A 25,141-nucleotide genomic window follows, 5' to 3' on the forward strand; every position below is an offset into this window, starting at 1 on the left:
TAGCTGCTCCCATGTTTGGGGCATTAGATATTTAAAATTGTTAGATATTCTTGTTGGACAGACATGTTGAGTATGATATGGTGTCCTTCCTCATCTCTTATTATAGTCTTTGGCTTAAAATATTATTTGTCTAATATAAGGATTAGACCACCCCAGCTTTCTTTTGATGTCCTTTAGCATAGTAAATTGTTTTCCAACCCCTCACATTAAATCCGGAGGTACCTTTGGGTCTAAAATGAGTTTGTTGTAGACAGCATATTTATGGGTTTGTTTTTTTATCCATTCTGATACTCTGTGTCTTTTGATTGGGGCATTTAGCCCATTTACATTCCAGGTAACTATTGAAAGATATGAATTTAGTGTCATTTTATTGCCTGTAAGGTGTAAGGTGACTGTACTGTCTATTACTGTCTATTGTCTGTTCCTTTCTGGTCTACTACTTTTAGGCTCTCTCTTTGCTTAGAGGATCTCGTTCAGTATTTTCTGTAGGGCTGGTTTGGTGTTTGCAAATTTTTAAAATTTTTGCTTGTCTTGGAAACTTTTTATCTCTCCTTCTATTTTCAATGACAGCCTAGCTGGATACAATATTCTTGGCTGCATGTTTTTCTTATTTAGTGCTCTGAATATATCATGCCAGTTCTTTCTAGTTTGCCAGGTCTCTGTGGATAAGTCTGTTACCAATCTAATATTTCTACCATTGTATGTTGCAGATATGTTATGTATGTTGCAGATATGTTATGTATGTTACAGATGTCCTGAGCTGCCTACAGGATTTTCTCTTTGTCACTAATACTTGTAAGTTTTACTATTAGATGATGGACATGGATGTATTTTTATTGATTTTGAAGGGGGTTCTCTGTGCCTCCTGGATTTTGATGCTTGTTCCCTTTGCCATATTAGGGAAATTCTCTACTATAGTTTGCTCCACTATACCTTCTGCTCCCCTCTCTCTCTCTTCTTCTTCTGGGATCCCAATTATTCTAATATTGCTTTGTCTTAGGGTATCACTTGTCTCTTGTATTCTCCCCTCGTGGTCCAGTAGTTGTCTCTTTTTTGCTCAGCTTCTTTAAGAGCCTCCATTTTTGATGGCACCTCACTCACGGCTTTTTGGATTTCAACTTGGTTGGATTTTAGTTCCTTTATTTCTTTAGAAAGGATTTTATTTCCCCAGGAAGGGATTCTCTAGTATTTTCCATGCTCTTTTTGAGCCCAGCTAGCACCTTTATAATCGTCATTCTGAATTCTAGTTCTGACATATTACCAATGTCTGTATTGATTAGGTCCCTAGCTGTTAGTACTGCCTCTTGTTCGTTCGTTCGTTCTTTCTTTCTTTCTTTCTTTCTTTATTTTGGGTGAGTTTTTCCACCTTGTCATTTTATCCTGATAAGAATATATGAATGAGAAAATATATAAAGTATAATTTATAAGTGTCTTTTTAAAAAAGATTTTACTTATTTATTTGATTGACCGAGATCACAGGTAGGCAGAGAGGCAGGCAGAGGAGGGGGTGGGGTGGGGAAATAGGCTCTCTGCTGAGCAGAGAGTTCGATGCGGGGCTAGATCTCAGGACCCTGGGATCATAACCTGAGCCGAAGGCAGAGACTTTAACCCACTGAGCCACCCAAGTGCCCCTATATTTTATATATTCTATATAATTTAGTATTTTATATATTCTTTTATATAAAATATTTAATTATTTTATTTATATATTTATATTTTATTTAAATATAAAATATTTATATTTATTTTATTTATGTATTTAAATTTATATATTTATTTATTTAAATATAAAATATTTATTTTATATAAAAGAATATATAAAATACTAAAAGGATGGCAAAGACCCCAGAAGAAAATACACTAGCCAAATGAGAAGAGACCCAAAACTAGGGAAAATGAAAATAAGAATAAGAATATATATATTCCTCATATATATATATATATATATACACACACACACACATTAGACTGGTGAATAGAACAGTGCCACCCACTTGGTTTTGGGTGTATTCTGGTCTCTCAGAAGAAACTACCTCCCAAAATTTTAAAGAAAGAAAGACATACATATATGCACAAAAATATGGGTAAGCACTATGAAGGGGTGGAATTTGATTGTAAAGTTGAATATTTTAAAAATACTCTAAAAAAGGAATTGGTAAGTTGGTGGGTAAAAGAAAAAAATGGAGATAATGTGATCAGGCTGGAGACTAGAATAAAGTCATGTGCTAGATTTAGGATATAATTTGATTTAATAGAAGAAATTATTAGAATTATTAGAAATAGAATAAAATTAGAAGTTATTAGAATTATTTATTAGAAGAAATTGTATCCCGCTCCTTGGCTCTGTCTCTGTAGCCGGCTTCCTTGCCCCGATTCCTGGAAGCTCTGCAACACTCATACACCCCCAGCCTTTCTGTGACCCTGTGGGTCCTGAGACCACACTTTCCCCATGAGGGCTCCACCCCCGCATAGCCTCTGGTGTGATGTCCCTCAGTGGAGCAGACTTCTAAAAGTTCCGATTTTGTGCTCCACTTCTTGCTGGGAGCTGGTTCTCCCTGTGCGGACTATCTTCCCGTCCTTCAGATTCACTTCTCTGCACGTCCTACCTTACAGAACATGGTCGATTTTCTGTTCCTAGAATTGTTGCTCTTCTTCTCTTCTATCTCCTGTTGAATTTGTAGGTGTTCAGAATGATATGATAACTATCTAGCTGAACTCCTGGGACCTAATGATGTTTCATTCTGCTACTCTTGCACCATCTTGCTTCCTTCTCCCTGTCTTAAATAATCCATGATATTTTAAGGAGATTTTAAAATTTTAAAAAAAAAGTGCCTTTCTGTGTTTATCCATGCATTTAACTTTTCTAGAAATCTTTCCTTTGTATAATGCTGGTTTCCATCTGCTATCTACATTCTGATTGAAGGGCTGTTATTAAGTTTCTATAGTTCAGGTCTGCATGTGATGAATTCTTTCAGCTAACATTTAGCTGTTCTTCAAAAAATTTTTTTTCTGTGGCCTGTGTCACTTCTTCTTTGGATACTCCAATGCTATGTAAATTAGCTGAAGGTCATTGATGCTGTTTCCTTTTCTTCTTTTGCTCTGTGTTTACTTTGGTAGATTCTGTCACTGTGTCTTCAAGTTTATTAATCTTTTCTTCCATCTGATTTAAACTGCTTTTAGCACCTATCAGTGTACTTTTCTTTTTTTCTTAATTAATTTATTTATTTTCAGAAAAACAGTATTCATTATTTTTTCACCACACCCAGTGCTCCATGCAATCTGTGCCCTCTATAATACCCACCACCTGGTACCCCAGCCTCCCACCCGCCACTTCAAACCCCTCAGATTGTTTTTCAGAGTCCATAGTCTCTCATGATTCACCTCCCCTTCCAATTTACCCCAACTCCCTTCTCCTCTCTAACACCCCTTTTCCTCCATGATATTTGTTGTGCTCCACAAATAAGTGAAACCATATGATAATTGACTCTCTCTGCTTGACTTATTTCACTCAGCATAATCTCTTCCAGTCCTGTCCATGTTGCTACATAAGTTGGGTATTCATCCTTTCTGATGGAGGCATAATACTCCATAGTGTATATGGACTACATCTTCCTTATCCATTCATCCGTTGAAGGGCATCTTGGTTCTTTCCATAGTTTGGTGACCATGGCCATTGCTGCTATAAACATTGGGGTACAGATGGCCCTTCTTTTCATGACATCTGATTCTTTGGGGTAAATACCCAGGAGTACAATTGCAGGGTCATAGGGAAGCTCTATTTTTAGTTTCTTGAGGAATCTCCACACTGTTCTCCAAAGAGGCTGCACAAACTTGCATTCCCACTAACAGTGTAAGAGGGTTCCCCTTTCTCCACATCCTCTCCAATACGTGTTGTTTCCTATTTTGTTAATTTTGGCCATTCTAACTGGTGTCAGGTGATATCTCAATGTGGTTTTAATTTGAATCTCCCTGAGGGCTAATGATGATGAACATTTTTTCATGTGTCTGATAGCCATTTGTATGTCTTGATTGGAGAAGTGTCTGTTCATATCTTCTTCCCATTTTTTGATATGTTTGCCTGTTTCGTGTGTGTTGAGTTGAGTTCATTATAGATCCTGGATATCAACCTTTTGTCTGTACTGTCATTTGCAAATATCTTCTCCCATTCCGTGGATTGCCTCTTTGTTTTCTTGACTGTTTCCTTTGCTGTGCAGAAGCTTTTGATTTTGATGAAGTCCCCAAAGTTTATTTTCGCTTTGTTTCCTTTGCCTTTGGAGCCATATCTTGAAAGAAGTTGCTGTGGCTGATATCGAAGAGATTACTGCCTATGTTCTCCTCTAGGATTCTGATGGATTTATGTCTCACATTGAGGTCTTTTATCCATTTTGAGTTTATCTTTGTGTGCGGTGTAAGAGAATGGTTGAGTTTCATTCTTCTACATATAGCTGTCCAGTTTTCCCAGCACCATTTATTGAAGAGACTGTCTTTTTTCCACTGTATATTTTTTCCTGTTTTGTTGAAGATCAATTGACCATAGAGTTGAGGGTCCATATCTGGGCTCTCTACACTGTTCCACTGGTCTATGTGTCTGTTTTTATGCCTGTACCATGCTGTCTTGGTGATCACAGCTTTGTAATAAAGCTTGATATCAGGTAACGTGATGCCCCCAGCTTTATTTTTGTTTTTCAACATTTCTTTAGTGATTCGGGGTCTCTTCTGATTCCATACAAATTTTTGGATTATTTGCTCCAGCTCTTTGAAGAATACCGGTGGAATTTTTATCAGAATGGCATTAAAAGTATAGATTGCTCTAGGCAGTATAGACATTTTAACAATGTTTATTCTTCCAATCCAAGAGCATGGAATGGTCTTCCATCTTTTTGTGTCTTCTTCAATTTCTTTCATGAGTGTTCTGTAGTTCTTCGAGTACAGATCCTTTACCTCTTTGGTTAGGTTTATTCCCAGGTATCTTATGGTTCTTGGTGCTATAGTAAATGGAATCGATTCTCTAATTTCCCTTTCTGTATTTTCATTGTTAGTGTATAAGAAAGCCACTGATTTCTGCACATTGACTTTGTATCCTGCCACGTTGCTGAATTGCTGTATGAGTTCTAGTAGTTTGGGGGTAGAGTCTTTTGGGTTTTCCATATAAAGAATCATGTCCTCTGTGAAGAGAGAGAGTTTGACTTCTTCATTGCCAATTTGGGTACCTTCTATCTCTCTTTGTTGTCTGATTGCTGTTGCTAGGACTTCTAATACTATGTTGAACAAGAGTGGTGAAAGTGGGCATCCTTGTCTTGTTCCTGACCTCAACGGGAAGGCTGCAAGTTTTTTCCCATTGAGGATGATATTTGGTGTGGGTCTTTCATAGATAGATTTGATGAGGTTCAGGAATGTTCCCTCTATCCCTATACTTTGAAGTGTTTTAATCAGGAATGGATGCTGGATTTTGTCAAATGCTTTTTCTGCATCAATTGAGAGGACCATGTGGTTCTTCTTTCTTCTCATATTAATTTATTGTATCACATTGATTTATTTGCGAATGTTGAACCATCCTTGTAGCCCAGGGATGAATCCCACCTGATCATGGTGGATAATCTTTTTAATGTGCTGTTGGATCCTGTTTGCTAGGATCTTGTTGAGAATCTTAGCATCCATATTCATCAGTGATATTGGTCTGAAATTCTCCTTTTTGGTAGGGTCTTTGCCTGGTTTGGGGATCAGGGTAATGCTAGCTTCATAGAAAGAGTCTGGAAGCTTTCCTTCTGCTTCAATTTTTTGAAACAGCTTCAGGAGAATAGGTGTTATTTCTTCTTTGAAAGTTTGGTAGCATTCCCTAGGGAATCCGTCCAGTCCTGGGCTCTTGTTTTTTTGGGAGGTTTTTGATCACTGCTTCAATCTCATTATTAGATATCGGTCCATTCAGGTTGTTGATTTCTTCCTGGTTCAATTTTGGTAGTTTATAGTTTTCCAGGAATGCATCCATTTCATTTAGGTTGCTAAGCTTATTGGCATTTAACTGTTGATAATAACTTCTGATGATTGTTTCTACTTCCTTGGCGTTAGTTGTGATCTCTCCCTTTTCATTCATAATTTTATGAATTTGGGCTTTCTCTTTTCTTTTGGATTAGTGTGGCCAATGGTTTATCGATCTTATTGATTCTTTCAAAAAACCAGCTTCTAGTTTCATTGATATGTTCTACTGTATCTCTGGTTTCTACCTCATTGATCTCAGCTCTAATCTTGATGATTTCCCTTCTTATGTGTGGAGTTGGTTTGATTTGTTGTTGATTCTCCAGTTCTTTAAGGTGTAGAGACAGCTGGTGTATTGTGGATTTTTCAATTTTTTTGAGGGAGGCTTGGATGGCTATGTATTTCCCCCTTAGGACCGCCTTTGCTGTATCCCATAGTTTTGGACAGAAGTGTCTTCATTCTCATTGGTTTCCATGAATTGTTTCAGCTCTTCTTTGATCTCCTGGTTGATCCAAGCATTCTTAAGCAAGGTGGTCTTCAGCTTCCAGGTGTTTGAGTTCCTTCTGAACTTTTCCTTGTGATCGAGCTCCAGTTTCAAAGCATTGTGATCTGAGAATATGCAGGGAATAATATCAGTCTTTTGGTATCGGTTGAGTCCTGATTTGTGATCTAGTATGTGGTCTATTCTGGAGAAGGTTCCATGTGCACTTGAGAAGAATGGGTATTCTGTTGTTTTAGGGTGGAATGTTCTATATATATCTATGAGGTCCATCTGGTCCAGTGTGTCATTCAATGCTCTTGTTTCTTTATTGATTTTCTGCTTCAATGATCCATCTATTTCTGAGAGAGGCATGTTAAGATCTCCTACGATTAGTGTATTCCTATCAATATGACTCTTTATCTTGATTAACAGTTTTCTTAAGTAATTGGCTGCTTCCATATTGGGAGCATAGATATTTACAATTGTTAGATCATCTTGGTGGATAGTCCCTTTAAGGATTATGTAGTGTCCTTCTGTATCTCTGAACTACAGTCTTTAGTTTAAAATCTAATTCATCTGATATGAGAATTGCTACCCCAGCCTTCTTTTGAGGCCCATTGGCATGAAAGATGCTTCTCCATCCCTTCACTTTCAGTCTGGGTGTATCTTTAGGTTCAAAATGGTTCTCTTGTAGACAACATATGGATGGGTCCTGTCATTTTATCCAATCTGCAACCCTGTGCCATTTTATGGGCACAGTTAGGCCATTCACATTGAGAGTGATTATTGATAGATACGTTTTTATTGACGTTGAGTTACCTTTGAAGTCTTTCTTTCTGTAGACTGTCTCTATATTTCTGTTCAATGCTATTCTTAGGATTTTTCCTCTTTTATAGAACCCCCCTTAATATTTCCTGCAGTGTCGGCTTGGTGGTTGCATAGTCTTTTAAGCCTTGCCGGTCTTGGAAAGTCTTTATCTCTCCATCCATTTTGAATGTCAGTCTTGCTGGATAAAGTATTCTTGGCTGCATGTTCTTCTCGTTTAGTGCCCTGAATATATCTTGCCAGCCTTTTCTGGCTTTCTAGGTCTCTGTGAACAGGTCTGACGTTATTCTGATGAGCTTCCCTCTGTAAGTAAGGAGCCTCTTTGCCCTGGCAGCTTTCAAGAGATCATACCTACAATTATAATTCCTCAATTTGACTATCAGGTGTCGTGATGTTTTTTTGGAATGTATAATCTTGGGTGGAGACCGTTCAGCCTCTAGTACATGAACGCTGGTTCCATTCACGAGATTGGGAAAATTTTCATGAAGGACTTGTTCCACTATATCTTCTAGACTTCTTTCTTTCTCCTTCCCTTCAGGGATTCCAATAATTTTGACGCTGGAACGCTTCATGGCATCATTTATTTCCCTGATTCTGTTTTCCTGGCTTCTAAGCTGTTTGTTCCATGTTTCCTCCTGATCCTTTCTCTCTGTTTGTCTTCCAGATCACTAATTCTATCCTCTGTCTCAGTTACCTTAGCTTTGAGAGAGTTTAGATTAGACTGGAACTCATTGAGAACATTGTGAACCTCCTCCCTGGTAGCTTTAAGCTCCACCCTAACATTGTGAACATCCTGTCTGGTCGCTTTTAGTTCGGCCCTAATCAATTCCGTTTGGTCATCCATGGCTTTCTCCAACCTAGCTATTTCCTGGATAATTGTTAGCCTGAATTCTCTTTCCGACATTTGTCTATGTTGATAGCCGTTAGCTCTGTTGCAGAAGGTCCATCCTCTGTATTTTTCTTCTGTTGGGCATTCCTCCTCCTAGTCATTTTGGTGGGAGATGACTGAACAGTTATAGCTGGATGTATCAACTGTGATGCAGTCAAGGTGCACCCTGGAACACTTCTGAGCAATCAGGATTCTCCACCCAAATGAGAGACAAAAGAAAAGAAAAAAGAAAAAAGAAAAAAAAAGAGAGAGAGACTGGAAAGAAAGGGAAGATGAAAGAGAAGGTTCAGCCCAGATGGGCCCCAAGGTAAGATTTATGAAGTAGACAAACAAAAAGAGACAAAAAGACTGATACAAGTATATTACAAGAGAAAAAAATATATATATATGCAAATAAAGGAAGAACCTCGTCAAAAAGAACCCCAAGTGTAAGATTTATATGCTATTAGGACAAACACAAAAACACAGAAACACTGGTGGAAGAAGAAGATGGGAGAGTTCTTATAAATTCTCAGTGTGTGCGAGGAAGGTTGTTTTGATTCTTCCTGGATGTATCTTGATATCTTTGTTAAAGGACTCAACTTTCCTAAGATAAAGGGGATTAAAAATTGGTTTACCTATAGGGGTAGTATTGATTGGGGAAAGGGGATTACTTTGAAGTTTAACTCTTGAATATTAGAGAATAAAAATAAAAAGGAATAAACTCGACTAAACTAAACTAAAATAAAAAAAAAGGAATTCCAAAAATAAAAATGCAAAAGAAAAAACATAGGTGTATGTATCAAAAAGTTCAGGTTAGAAGGGTATTATGGAATTTGATGTACTGTACAGCTCGCTGTGATGGTAAATAGGTTAAAAAAATTACCTATGTGTAAAAAAGAAAATGAACTGGAATAGTGGGAACGAGTGAACAATACAAGTTTTCCTATGAAGTAGTGGTTGTTCTCTTGTAGTCCTTTTTTTTTTTTCTCTCTTTTTTTTTTTTTTCCTTTCTTGGTTTGTTTTCTGGGGGAGGGGCCTGCCACATGTGTTGTCAGTCAATGATGTTTCCTGAGTTAAGTCCTTCCGCCCCTCCAAGGGGGTGGGCTCTGAGGAAACTGGTTTTTTTTCAGGCTTTTGTTCTCTGGCAGTTTTTATGTTTGTTCACTTTTTTTTCTCTCACCTCGACCGCCTTTGATGGTTTTTGTAGTTTTAGAGGAAAACCAACCACACCCTGATCTCCCTCTCAGAGAGAAGCCTCAGTCTGGGTGCAGAGCCTAAAGTTCCCCCTTGGCCGCTGGCAGAGCAGGTTCCAAGTTGCAGACCGTTGGGGGCGCAGGATCTTTTGCTTGTACCCAAAGCCAAGGCAGTGGTGGCTGTCTGGGAGCTCTGGACTGCCAGAGAGGTTCCAAGCAGCGATCACACACTGAGATTTTGCCGCTGGCCCCGGGCTGGGAGTTCCTGGTCTTGCTGGGTCTAAGAGCGCCCGGCTTGTGCGCACCAATTTCAGGGGCGGCTGTGGGTCGCGTGCGCATCTCAGGCACTGAGAACCGGGCGCAGGTCCGAGAGCACCAGGCTGGGCTTTTGCGCACCTCTGTCAGGGGAGAGTTTGGGGTGCGCGGCTTAGGCTTTGAAACAATGGCGCGGGTCACAGAGCGCCGGCCGGGCCTTTGTAACTCTCTCAGGGGAGCATGAGGGACGTGTGCTCCGGCTTAGGCTTTGTAGTATGATTCCCGCGTTCTGCCGACCCATGTGGCTCCCATCCCCTCACAGGAGCTAGAACCCACTCATTCTCTGGCGCACTGGCGGCTTAGGGACCAAGACCTGGTTTTTCTGCCTCAGCGCCGGGGAGGCTGTCCTGGGACCAGGGACTTAAGCCCCTGTCCCTAGCCACCCCGATTCCCACAATTTCCCCCTGCGATCCTTTGCTCTTTTGGAGTGCTTTCAACCAGTCTCCAAGTTAATGCTGGTCCCCAGACGCAGGGAACTCTCGCTTGTATTGGGGTATTACTTTCCAACTGGTCACCTCTGGTGGCTCCCTCCCCCTTTTGTTTATCTTCTGATATCAGTCCGCTGTTCCCACTCCGCTTTACCTGCCCACTGGCGTCTTCTGCCCCTGTAGAGATCCAGACGTGTATAAATCTGATCTCAGGCTGATTTCATGGGCGAATGGAGTTCTTTGGTAGGTAATCAGCTCACTTTGGGGTACTGGCTAAAAAGGCACCTCCTCCTACTCCCCCGCCATCTTGTCCCCCTCAGTGTAATTTTCACCTCACATATTGTAGTTTTAATCTCAAGAAGTACAGATTTGGTCTTTATAATGCCTGCCTTATCTCTAACATTTGTAACTTTTCTTCTATATACTAGAACAAATGAAATATAGTTATAACTGTTAATGTTGTTGTCTACTAATTCTGTGACCCGTGTCATTTATATACCTTTTTCCATTGAATTGATTTTTCTCTTCACTATGGATTTTACTTTTTAGCTTTTTCATGTCTTATAATTTTTGGGTAGATGATAGCCATTTTATATTTTACCTTATTGGAATGTTGGATGTTTTTATATTTTTATAAATATTCCTGAGCTGTGTTTTGAGACACAGTTAAGTTACTTGAAAAACTTTTGATTTCTCTTAGACATACTTTAAAGCTTTCTTAGGTGGCATGAGAGAAGTTTTTATCTAGGCATAACTTTCCACCACTACTACAGCAGCACTTTTGTGAATTATGAAGTTTTTCTGTTCTGGCAATGGGAATATGAATTATTTCAACCATGTGTGAGTTCTGAGATTATGTCCCCCCTCTGTTTCTCTTGGGAGTTTCTTTCCTCAGTCTTGGGTAATTTCTGTACATGCATACCCCAAGAGTACTCGACTGAACACTTAAGGCACTTCTCCCTCTTTTAGTGAAGATCCTTTTCAGGACATTGTCATTTGAACTCTGGTCACATTAGCCTTCCTTGTATCCCATCTGTATCTCTTCAACTCAAGTAGAGTACTGGGTTTGGGCTTGGGCTTTGTTCCCCCTCCCTACATCTTAGAAGCTAACTCCAGGCAGTAAGGTGGGACAGTTGCATTCCCCCCTGATTTGTCTCCCTTTTCTCATGCACTTTTGTCTTCTACTGTTTGATATTCTATGTTTGAAAACCATTGCTTTACATATTTTGCACATTTAAAAAATTGTTTCAGGTGAGAGGGTGAATCCAGTCCCTGTTACTCCATGTTGGCTCAAATGGAAGTGTATTTTGGTGTAATTTCACATGTACAGAATGTTTAAAAAGTACTTTAAGGTACTCTCATGAATGTTTTATTTGTTTTCACCAGTCATTTATATTTTACCATTTGCTTGCAAGTGCCCGCTCTCTTGCGGTTTTTTTTTTTTCCTGGAAAAAATTTTTGAGAACAAGATCAAGACATCATGTCCTTTTATGCTTAAATATGTCAGTGTGCATATACTAAGAAAAAGGACATCTTCTTACATAATCGGATTACAGTTATAAAACCCAGGAAATTTGATATTAATACAATAATGTCATCTCATCCTTTTTATCAATTGTCCCTATAAGGCCCTGAATAGTAACTGATTGTTCCCAGTCTAGGACTAAATCCAGGACCCTGAATTACATTCAGTTGTCACATCTCTTTAGTGTCTAATTTAGAACAGTTCTTTAGCCTTTCTTTGTGCTTTTTGACCTTGATATTTTGAAGACTTTTAGCCATCTGCTTTGTAGAATGTTCCTCAGTTTTGATTTGTCTGATGTTTCTTCATGATTAGATTCAGGATATGCACTTTTGGCAAGAATACTACTGAAGTGATAGTGTATTCTCCTCAGTGAATCTTATTAGGAGGCATATAATGTCAGTTTGCTCCCAAATTGGCTATGTTAACTTTGGCTTGGATAAAATGGTGTTTTCTAAGCTTCTGTACTTAAAAATTTTCCCTTTGTAATTAATAAGTAATTTTAGTGAAGTATTTTAAAAATCTATGAATATACAGCTGTTATCAGACTCTTACCTACCAGTTTTAAGCATCCAATGATACATTTCTAACTTTATCAGTCTCTTTATTTTTCAGTTGGATTTTACTATAAGGAAAAGCATTCATTGCTCTCCTCTTTGTATGTTTTTATGATGGCAGACTCATGGATTTTTAAATTTTATTAATGGATTATAAAACATTTTTCTTTATTTATTTAGATATTTGAATCATCCAGATTTGAGGAATGGAGATTCCCCCAATCTTCTCCTGTTATCTTTTAACAGGTCTTCATATTTCTTTGAGTATTTTTTCAGAGATAGATGAGATACTCCAGACTTTGCTTGTATTTTCCCTGCATTAGCCCTGGAATCACAATTTCTTTTCTTTTCTTTTTGAAGATTTTATGTCTGTCTGTCTGTGTGTTTTATTCATTTATTTATTGAGAGAGAAAGAGGGGGAGAGAGAGGAAAGAGAGCATGAAAGTGGGGGAGGGACAGAGAGAGAAAGGGAAAGGGAGAATCTCAAGCAGACTCTGCATTGAGCAGAGCCCAAAGTGGGGATCAATCTCATGTCCCTGAGATTATGACCTGAGCCAAAATCAAAAGTTGGTTGTTTAACCAACTGAGATACCCAGGTGCTCCTGGAAGCATCATTTCTTAATGAGTTCTTGGTTTCTGAATATTATTATCCTTACCATGAACCAAAGATATGGGTGTACTATGTACTTATTATTACCAGTGTGCCATCACTTAGAGGCCCCCGAAGTGACATAGCTTAGAAAACTACACACACACACACACACACACACTCTCTCTCTCTCTCTCTTAATCCTACCTTTATCTATGTATCAAAAAGCATGAGTTCTTATACCTTCAATTAATTCAAATGCCACAGGATATATCTTATTTTCCTTTTCCTCATATTTTAAATCCATTCTCCAACAATGGGAAACCTGGCTCCTTAATATTCTCAATATATTCATTAATAGTATACTGATAAATGTTTAATAAATTATTCTTCAAAAAAGCAGAACAAAATAAAAAGATTTGTAACATTTGATTATTTTTGTAGTATGAATACTTCCCCTTTGGCCAAATTCAGTCTATTAACATGCCTACATCAGTGAACATAGAATTGGAGAGATATGTTCACAGTTGAGATGGGGCGAGTCAGTGGCAAAACCTATACAGTGTAGCATGGAATGCATAAGTGTTATTATAATTGCAAACCCAGACTTCTGTAAAAAGTACATATATTGACAAGAGTCAATATTTTATAACTTTTTGAAAATGTACATATAGTGAAGTAAGTCTTATATGTACAATGTCAATGAGTTTTGATATGTAACTAACATATATATTAAGATACAAAACATTTTTATCACTCTAAAATGTTCTCTGATGCCTTTTCTCAGTCAATTAGTTACTCAAAGGAAAGGACGATTCTAACTTTTTCCATCATAGATCAGCTTTGAGTATTCTAGATCTTCACTATAAATTAAATGACATATACCTCTTTAAATCTGTATTTCTTTTTTTTCTCAGCAAAATATATGTGAGATTCATCCTTATTGATGCATATATAAGTAGGTTTTATTATGTTACTAGGTAGTACTCAATTTTTAAATATACAATAATTTGTTTATTCATTTTCTGATAATGAGTATTTGCATTCTTTTTACTTTTTCTGGTTATTATGAGAAAAGTTGCTATTAATTATTTCCATATAATTCATTTTGTAAAGAAATGTTTTTATTTCTCTTTGACATATATCTAAAAATGAAATTTCTGGTTAATAGGGTAGATGTTTGTTTAATTTTATATGAAGCAAGTAGTTCTTTTTCCTTAACTGTGTCATTTGTACTCTCATCAGCAATATATAAAATTTTGGAGCAAAGTTCAGTCTTTGCAGGCTTTTTATTTTAGCAGCTCTAGTGCATGGATGATAGTAGACTGTGAACTTATTTTGCATTTTACTAACTGCTAGTGATGTGTGGATTTTATGTGTGTTCATTGACCATTACATATATCATTTAAATTTTTACAAATGTAGTGTCAATGTATTTTTCATAATATTCTCTTCATTTCTTTTTAATGTCTATGGGAGGGACACCTGGGTGGCTCAGTGGGTTAAAGCCACTGCCTTCGGCTCAGGTCATGATCCCAGGGTCCTGGGATCGAGCCCCACAAGATCTTATTCTTTTTTATGAATGAATAATAATTCATTATGTATAGATACCACATCTTTTTATTCATTCATCTATCAATGGACTCTTGGGTTGCTTCTGTAGTTTGACAGTTATAAATACTGCTGCTATAAATGTAGAGATTCATGTAGCCCTTTGAATTAGTGTTTTTGCATTTTTTAGTAAATAATAGTGGGAATACTGTATCATAGGGTATTTATATTTTTAGTTTTTATTTTTTTGAAGTTTGCCAACATATATTTTTTTAATTTTTTATTTTTTATAAACATATATTTTTATCCCCAGGGGTACAGGTCTGTGAATCACCAGGTTTACACACTTCACAGCACTCACAAAAGCACATATCCTCCCCAATGTCCATAACCACACCCCCCTTCTGCCAACACCCCTCCCCCCAGCAACCAGCAGTTTGTTTTGTAAGATTAAGAGTCACTTATGGTTTGTCTCCCTCCCAATCCCATCTTGTTTCATTGATTCTTCTCCTACCCACTTAAGCTCCCATGTTGCATCACCACTTCCTCATATCAGGGAGATCATATGATAGTTGTCTTTCTCTGCTTGACTTATTTCGCTAAGCATGATACGCTCTAGTTCCATCCATGTTGTCGCAAATGGCAAGATTTCGTTTCTTTTGATGGCTGCATAGTATTCCATTGTGTATATATACACATCTTCTTGATCCATTCATCTGTTGATGGACATCTAGGTTCTTTCCATAGTTTGGCTATTGTAGACATTGCTGCTATAAACATTCGGGTGCACGTGCCCCTTCGGATCACTATGTTTGTATCTTTAGGGTAAATACCCAGTAGTGCAATTGCTGGGTCATAGGGCAGTTCTATTTTCAACATTTTGAGGAACCTCCATGCTGTTTTCCAGAGTGGCTGAATCAGCTTGCATTCCCACCAACAGTGTAGGAGGGTTCCGCTTTTTCCGCATCCTCGCCAGCATCTGTCATTTCCTGACTTGTTGATTTTAGCCATTCTGACTGGTGTGAGGTGATATCTCATTGTGGTTTTGATTTGTATTTCCCTGATGCCGAGTGATATGGAGCACTTTTTCATGTGTCTGTTGGCCATCTGGATGTCTTCTTTGCAGAAATGTCTGTTCATGTCCTCTGCCCATTTCTTGATTGGATTATTTGTTCTTTGGGTGTTGAGTTTGCTAAGTTCTTTAGAGATTTTGGACACTAGTCCTTTATCTGATATGTCGTTTGCAAATAACTTCTCCCATTCTGTCAGTTGTCTATTGGTTTTGTTAACTGTTTCCTTTGCTGTTCAAAAGCTTTTTATCTTGATGAAATCCCAATAGTTCATTTTTGCCCTTGCTTCCCTTGCCTTTGGCGATGTTCCTAAGAACACGTTGCTGCAGCTGAGGTGGAAGAGGTTGCTGCCTATCTTCTCCTCAAGGATATTGATGGATTACTTTCTCACATTGAGGTCCTGCATCCATTTTGAGTCTATTTTCATGTGTTGTGTAAGGAAATGGTCCAATTTCATTTTTCTGCATGTCCAATTTTCCCAACACCATTTATTGAAGAGGCTGTCTTTTTTCCATTGGACATTCTTTCCTGCTTTGTTGAAGATTAGTTGGCCATAGAGTTGAGGTTCTATTTCTGGGCTCTCTATTCTGTTCCATTGATCTATGTGTCTGTTTTTATGCCAGTACCATGCTGTCTTGATGATGACAGCTTTGTAATAGAGCTTGAAGTCCGGAATTGTGATGCCACCAACTTTGGCTTTCTTTTTCAATATCCCTTTGGCTATTCGAGGTCTTTTCTGGTTCCATATAAATTTTAGCATTATTTGTTCCATTTCTTTGAAAAAGATGGATGGTACTTTGATAGGAATTGCATTAAATGTGTAGATTGCTTTACGTAGCATAGACATTTTCACAATATTTATTTTTCCAATCCAGGAACATGGAACATTTTTCCATTTCTTTGAGTCTTCCTCAATTTCTATCATGAGCACTTTATAGTTTTCTGAGTATAGATTCTTAGCCTCTTTGGTTAGGTTTATTCCTAGGTATCTTATGGTTTTGGGTGCAACTATAAATGGGATTAACTCCTTAGTTTCTCTTTCTTATGTCTTGTTGTTGGTGTAGAGAAATGCAACTGATTTCTGTGCATTGATTTTATATCTTGACCCTTTACTGAATTCCTGTACTAGTTCTAGTATTTTGGAGTGGAGTCTTTTGGGTTTCCCACATATAGTATCATATCATCTGCGAAGAGTGATAATTTGACTTCTTTGCCCATATAGATGCCTTTAATTTCCTTTTGTTGTCTGATTGCTGAGGCTAGGACTTCTAGTACTAAGTTGAATAGCAGTGGTGATAATGGACATCCCTGCTGTGTTCCTGACCTTAGCGGAAAAGCTTTCAGTTTTTCTCCATTGAGAATGATATTTGCGGTGGGTTTTTCATAGATGGCTTTGATGATATTGAGGTATGTGCCCTCTATCCCTACACTTTGAAGAGTTTTGATCAGGAAGGGATGCTGTACTTTGTCAAATGCTTTTTCAGCATCTATTGAGCGTATCATATGGTTCTTGTTCTTTCTTTTATTGACGTGTTGTATCACATTGACTGATTTGCGGATGTTGAACCAACCTTGCAGCCCTGGATTAAATCCCATTTGGTCGTGGTGAATAATCCTTTTAATGTACTGTTGAATCCTATTGGCTAGTATTTTGGTGAGAATTTTCGCATCTGTGTTCATCAAGGATATTGGTCTATAGCTCTCTTTTTTGATGGGATCCTTGTCTGGTTTTGGGATCAAGGTGATGCTGGCCTCATAAAATGAGTTTGGAAGTTTTCCTTCCATTTCTATTTTTTGGAACAGTTTCAGGAGAATAGGAATTAGTTCTTCTTTAAATGTTTGGTAGAATTCCCCTGAAAAGCCATCTGGCCCTTGGCTTTTGTTTGTTTGGAGATTTTTAATGATTGTTTCAATCTCCTTACTGGTTATTGGTCTGTTCAGGCTTTCTATTTCTTCCTGGTTCAGTTGTGGTAGTTTATATGTTTCTAAGAATGCATCCATTTCTTCCAGATTGTCAAATTTGTTGGGGTAGCATTGCTCATAGTATGTTCTTATAATAGTTTGTATTTCTTTGGTGCTAGTTGTGATCTCTCCTCTTTCATTCATGATTTTATTTATTTGGGTCCTTTCTCTTTTCTTTTTGATACGTCTGGCCAGGGGTTTATCAATCTTATTAATTCTTTCAAAGAACCAGCCGCTCCTAGTTTTGTTGATTTGTTCTACTGTTTCTTTGGTTACTATTTCATTGATTTCTGCTCTGATCTTTATGATTTCTCTTCTCCTGCTCGCTTAGGGTTTCTTTATTGTTCTTTCTCCAGCTCCTTTAGGTGTAGGGTTAGGTTGTTTACCTGAGACCTTTTTTGTTTCTTGAGAAAGGCTTGTACCACTATATATTTTCCTCTCAGGACTGCCTTTGTTGTGTCCCACAGATTCTGAACCGTTGTATTTTCATTATCATTTGTTTCCATGATTTTTTTTCAATTCTTCTTTAATTTCCCGGTTGACCCATTCATTCTTTAGAAGGATGCTGTTTAGTCTTTATGTATTTAGGTTCTTTCCAAACTTCCTCTTGTGGTTGAGTTCTAGCTTCAGAGCATTGTGGTCTGAAAATATGCAGGGAATGATCCCAGTCTTTTGATACCAGTTGAGTCCTGATTTAGGACCGAGGATGTGATCTATTCTGGAGAATGTTCCATGTGCACTAGAGAAGAATGTGTATTCTGTTGCTTTGGGATGAAATGTTCTGAATATATCTGTGATGTCCATCTGGTCCAGTGTGTTGTTTAAGGCCTTTATTTCCTTGCTGATCTTTTGCTTGGATGATCTGTCCATTTCACTGAGGGGAGTGTTAAAGTCCCCTACTATTATTGTATTATTGTTGATGTGTTTCATTGATTTTGTTATTAATTGGTTTATATAGTTGGCTGCTCCCACATTGGGGACATAGATATTTAAAATCGTTAGATCTTCTTGTTGGACAGACCCTTTGAGTATGATATAGTGTCCTTCCTCATCTCTTATTATAGTCTTTGGCTTAAAATCTAATTGATCTGACAGAAGGATTGCCACTCCTGCTTTCTTCTGATGTCCATTAGCATGGTAAATTCTTCTCCACCCCCTCTCTTCAAATCTGTAGGTGTCTTCGGGCTTAAATGAGTTTCTTGGAGGCAACATATAGATGGGTTTTGTTTTTTTTATCCATTCTGATACCCTGTGTCTTTTGATTGGGGCATTTAGCCCATTAACATTCAGGGTAACTATTGAGAGATATGAATTTAGTGCCATTGTATTGCCTGTAAGGTGACTGTTACTGTATATGGTCTCTCTTCCTTTTTGATCTACCACTTGTAGGCTCTCTTTGCTTAGAGGACCCCTTTCAAGATTTCCTGTAGAGCTGGTTTGGTGTTTGCAAATTCTTTCAGTTTTTGTTTGTCCTGGAAGCTTTTCATCTCTCCTTCTATTTTCATTGATAGCCTAGCTGGATATAGTATTCTTGCCTGCATGTTCTTCTCATTTAGTGCTCTGAAAATATCATGCCAGCTCTTTCTGGCCTGCCAGGTCTCTGTGGATAAGTCAGGTGCCAATCTAATATTTTTGCCATTGTATGTTACAGACTTCTTTTCCCGGGCTGCTTTCAGGATTTTCTCTTTGTCACTAAGACTTGTAAATTTTACTATCAGGTGATGGGGTGTGCCCCTATTCTTATTGATTTTGAGGGGCGTTCTTGAACCTCCTGAATTTGGTGCTCTTTCCCTTTGCCATATTGGGGAAATTCTCCCCAATAATTCTCTCCTCTATACCTTCTGCTCCCCTCTCTCTTTCTTCTTCTGGAATCCCAATTATTCTAATGTTGTTTCGTCTTATGGTGTCACTTTTCTCTCATATTCTCCCCTTGTGGTCCAGTAGCTGTTTGTCCCTCTTTTTTCTCAGCTTCTTTATTCTCTTTCATTTGTTCTTCTATATCGCTAATTATTTCTTCTTCTTCATTTATCCTAGCAGTGAGAGCCTCCATTTTTTATTGCACCTCATTAATAGCTTTTTTGATTTCAACTTGGTTAGATTTTAGTTCTTTTATTTCTCCAGGAAGGGCTTTTATATTTCCCAAGAGGGTGTCTCTAATATCTTCCATGCCTTTTTCGAGCCCAGCTAGAACCTTGAGAATTGTCATTCTGAACTCTAGATCTGACATATTACCAATGTCTGTATTGATTAGGTCCCTAGCCTTCGGTACTACCTCTTGTTCTTTTTTTTTTGTGGTGAATTTTTACGCTTTGTCATTTTGTCCAGATAAGAGTATATGAAGGAGCAAGTAAAATACTAAAAGGGTGGCAGCAACCCCAGAAAAAGATGCTTGAACCCAACCAGAAGAGATCTCAAATCGTAATGGGGAGAAAGGGGATAAAAAGATGTTCAAAAAGAAAAAGAAAAAAAAAAGAAAAGAATTTAAAAAAGAAAATGAATAAAGAAAAGAATAAAATAGAAAAAATATATATATTAGATAAACTGGTTTAAAAACGTTAAAAAAGAAAAGGTAAAAGTTAAAAAAAATTAGCAGAAGAAGAAGAAAAAATGAAAAAGAAAAAAATTAAATTAACTGCAAGACTAAAAAAATCACAGGGAGAAAGCCATGAGTTCCGTGCTTTGCTTTCTCTTCCTCTGTAATTCCGCTGCTCTCCTTGGTATTGAAACCGCACTACTTTGTAGGTGTACTTGGACTTGGCTGGATTTCTTGTTGATCTTCCAGGCGAGGCGCCTGTTGTAGTGATTCTCAAGTGTCTTTGCCCCAGGCGGAATTACACCGCCCTTACCAGGGGCTGGGCTGAGTAATCCTCTTGGGTTTGCTTTCAGGAGCTTTTGTTCCCTGAGCGCTTTCTGTAGAGTTCCAGAGGACGGGAATACAAATGGCGGCCTCCTGGTCTCTGGCCCGGAGGAGCCGAGAGCCCGGGATCCCACTCCTCAGTGTGCCCTCAGAGAACAGCGCCCAGTTACTCCCATCTGCCTGACCTCCGGCCACACTCCGAGCTCACTGAGCCTGCGTCTGGTTCAAGGTAACCCCGAGCTGTGAGCTTACTGTCGGCTCTGTCTCTGTAGCCGGCTTTCCCATTCCAATACCCACAAGCTCTGCGACACTCAGACACCCCCGATCCTTCTGTGACCCTGCGGGACCTGAGGCCACACTGACTCTGCGTGGGCTTCGCCCCAGTTTAGCCTCTGGAGGGATGTCTGTCAGCGGAACAGACTTTTAAAAGTCCTGATTTTGTGCCTCATTGCTCTGCTGCTTGCCGGGAGCTGGCCCCTCCCCTTGGGGTATCTTCCCGTCTCTTTGGATTCACTTCTCCGCCAGTCCTACCTTTCAGAAAGTAGTTGTTTTTCTGTTTCCAGAATTGCTGTTCTTCTTCTCTTCGATCTGCCGATGGATTTGCAGATGTTTGTAATCTTTAGATAAACTATCTAGCTGATCTGCTAGCTGAAGTAGTCTCAGATGGCTACTTCTCCACCATTTTGTCTCCTCCCCCTTCTATTTTTAGTTTTTTAAGGGATCTCCATACTGGTTATCATAGGTGTTGCTCCAGTTTGCGTTCCCACCAACAGTGCACGAGGGTTCCTTTTTTTTCATATCCTTGACAGCACTTTTGCTTCCTGTGTCCTTGATTTTAGCCATTCTGACAGGTATGAAATGATATCTCATTGTAGTTTTGATTTGTATTTCCCTGATGTGTGAAGTTGTGCATCTTTTTATGATCTGTTGGTCATCTAGATGTCTTTTTTGGAGAAATGTCTGTTCATGTCTTCTGCCCATTTTTAAATTAGATTATTTGTTTTTTAAATGTTGAGTTGTATAAGTTCTTTATATATTTTAGATACTAACCATATATTGGATGTGTCATCTGCAAATATTTTCTCCCATTCCATAGGTTGAGTATTGTTGGTTATTTCCTTCACTGTACAGAACCATTCGATTTTGATGTAGTCCCAGTAGCTTATTTTTGCTTTTTATTTCCCTTGCCTCAGGAGATATATCTATAAAAATATTGCTACAGCCAATGTCAGAGAAATTACTGCCTGTGCACTCTTCTAGGGTTTTTATGGTTTCAGGTCTCATATTTTGAATTCACATGTGTGTATGGTGTAAAAAAATGGTTCAGTTTCTTTCTTCTCATGGAGCTATCGAGTTTTTTTTGAACAAAACTTGTTGAAGAGACTGTCTTTTTCCCATTGGATATTCTTTTCTGCTTTGTCAGAGGTTAATTGACCATATAATTGTAGGTTTACTTCTGGGTTTTCCATTCTGTTCCATTCATCAATGTGTCTGTTTTTGTGCCAGTACCATTCTATTTTAATTACTGCAGTTTTATAATGTAACTGAAAGTGTATAATTGTGATACCTCCAGCTTTGCGTTTTTTTTTTTTTTTCAAGATTACTTTGGCAATTTGAGGTCTTTTGTGATTCCATAAATTTTTGGATTTTTAAAATATAGTTCTGTGAAAGTGCTGTTTGTATTTTGATAGGGATTACATTTAATCTGTAGATTGCTTTGGTTAGTATAGACATTTTTAAAAAATTGTAGTATAGACATTTTAGCAGTATTTTTTTCTTCCAGTCCATGAGGATGGAATGTCTTTCCAATTTTTTGTATCATCTTCAGTTTCTTTCATAAATATTTTGTAGTTTTCAGCTTATAGGGGTCTTTGACCTGTTTGGTTAGATTTATTCCTAGGTATCTAATTATTGTTGGTACAATTTTAAATGGGATTGTTTCCTTAACTTATCTTTCTGCTGGTGCTTTGTTAGTGTATAGAAATACAGCAGATTTCTGTACATTGATTTTATATCCTACTGATTTACTGAAGTCTTAAAATTTGTACCAGGTTTTTGGAGGAGTCTTTTGAGTTCTCTCTATATAGCATCATGTCATCTGCAAATAGTGAAAGTTTTATTTCTTCCTTGCTGATTTGGGTGCCTTTCATTTCTTTTTTCTTTTTCTTTTTAAATTTTTTATTTTTTATAAACATATATTTTTATCCCCAGGGGTACAGATCTGTGAATCACCAGGTTTACACACTTCACAGCACTCACCAAAGCACATACCCTCCCCAATGTCCATAATCCCACCCCCTTCTCCCAAACCCCCTCCCCCAAGCAACCCTCAGTTTGTTTTTTGAGATTAAGAGTCACTTATGGTTTGTCTCCCTCCCAATCCCATCTTGTTTCATTTATTGTCTCATTGCTGTGGCTAGTACTTTAATGCTATGTTGAATAAAAGTAGTGAGAATAAACATTCCGGTCTAGTTTCTGACCTTAGAGGAAAATCTTAGTTTTTTTCCTATTTAGGATATTAGCTGTGGGTTTTCATATATGACCTTTATTATGTTGAGTAATTTTCCCTCTAAACCTGTTTTGTTGAGGGCTTTTTTATCATGAATGGATGTTGTACTTTGTCAATGCTATTTCTGCATCTGTTGAGATGATCATATGGATTTTATCCTGTCTCTTATTGATATGCTGTATCACGTGGATTGATTTGTGAATAATGAACCACGTTTGTATCCCAGCAATAAATCCCATTTGATTGTGGTGAATTATTTTTTTAAGATTTGGTTGGACTCTGCTAGTATTTTGTTGAGGATTTTTGCATCTGTATTCATCAGAGATATTAGCCTATTGTTCTCCTTTTTGTGGTATCTTTATCTAGGTTTGGTATCAGGGTGGTACCTCATAGAATGAATTTGGAAGGGTTTTTTTTTCTTCTATTTTTTGAATAGTTTGAGTAGAATAGGTATAACTTCTCTTCAGGTGTTTAATAGAATTCACCTGTGAAGTTGTCTGATCCTAGACTTCTGTTCAGTGGGAGTTTTTTGATTACTGATCCAATCTCTTTGCTTGTAGTCAGTCTTAACAAAATTTCTATTTCTTTCTGTTTCAGTTTTGGCAGGTTATATGACTCTAGGAATTTATACATTTCTTCTATGTTGTCTAATTTGTTGGTGTATAGTTTTCCATAATATTCTCTTATAGTTGTTTGTATTTCTGTGGGGTTGGTGGTTATTTCTCCCCTTTTCTGTGATCTTGTTTCCTTCCTTCCTTCTTTTTCTTTTTTTATGAGTCTGCATGGGGATGTATCCATTTTGTTGATCTTTTCAAAGAACTAGCTTCTAGTTTCCCTGATCTGTTATATTTTTATTGTTTTATTTTAGTTTCTATATCACTTATTTCTGCTCTTACCTTTATTATTTCTTTCTTTATTCTGGCTTTGGGTTATGTTTGCTAGTTTTTTAGCTCCTTTAAGTGTAAGGTTAGTTTGTCTCTTTGAGCTTTTTCTTGCTTCTTGAGGTAGGCCTGCATTGCCATAAAACTTCCCTCTTAGAACTACTTTTGCTACATCCCAAAGGTTTTGGAACATTGTGTTTTCATTTGTTCTCACATACTTTTTAATTTCTTCTTTGATTTTCTTGGTTGACCCATTCATTGTTTAATAGCATGTTATTTTTTTTAATTTTTTATTTTTTATAAACATATATTTTTATCCCCAGGGGTACAGGTCTGTGAATCACCAGGTTTAAACATTTCACAGCACTCACCAAAGCACACACCCTCCCCAATTTCCATAATCCCACCCCCTTCTCCCAAACCCCCTCCCCCCAGCAACCCACAGTTTGTTTTGTGAGAGTAAGAGTCACTTATGGTTTGTCTCCCTCCCAATTCCATCTTGTTTCATTGATTCTTCTCCTACCCACTTAAGCCCCCATGTTGCATCACCACTTCCTCATATCAGGGAGATCATATGATAGTTGTCTTTCTCTGCTTGACTTATTTCGCTAAGCATGATACGCTCTAGTTCCATCCATGTTGTTGCAAATGGCAAGATTTCATTTCTTTTGATGGCTGCATAGTATTCTATTGTGTATATATACCACACCTTCTTGATCCATTCATCTGTTGATGGACATCTAGGTTCTTTCCATAGTTTGGCTATTGTGGACATTGCTGCTATAAACATTCGGGTGCACGTGCCCCTTTGGATCACTACGTTTGTGTCTTTAGGGTAAATACCCAGTAGTGCAATTGCTGGGTCATAGGGCAGTTCTATTTTCAACATTTTGAGGAACCTCCAAGGCTGTTTTCCCGAGTGGCTGCACCTAATAGCATGTTATTTAACCTCCATGTATTTATCATCTTTCCAGGTTTTTTCTCACAATTGATTTCTATTTCATCGTATTGTGGTCAGAAAGGATGCATGGTATGGCTTCAGTATTTTTGAATTTGTTGACACTTGTTTTGTGGTCTAATATGTGACTATTATACAGAATGTTCCATATGCACTTGAAAAAGAATATGTATTCTGTTGTTTTAGGGTGGAATTTTCTGAGAATATTTGTTAAATCTATCTGGTCCAGTATGTCATCCAAAGCCACTGTTTCCTTGTTGATTTTCTGTTTGGATAATCTGTCCATTGATGTAAGTGGGGTATTAATGTCTTTAACTGTTATTGTCTCTAAAAGTTAGTTATTTTATGTTTGTTATTAACTGTTTCATGTAGTTAGGTGTTCACATGTTGGGTGCATAAATATGTTGGGTGCATAAATAGTTACAATTGTTCTATTTTCTTGTTGGATTGTTTTATTATATAGTGTCCTTCTTTGTCTCTTTTTACAGACTTTGTTTTAAACTCCATTTTGTCCAATAGAGGTATTGCTACTGTGGCTTTTTTTTGGCATCAATTCACATGGTAAATGTTTCTCTATCCCCTCACTTTCAATCTGCAGG

This window comes from Mustela nivalis (genome assembly GCF_964662115.1).
Source record: "Mustela nivalis genome assembly, chromosome: 16".
In the NCBI taxonomy this organism is placed as follows: domain Eukaryota; kingdom Metazoa; phylum Chordata; class Mammalia; order Carnivora; family Mustelidae; genus Mustela; species Mustela nivalis.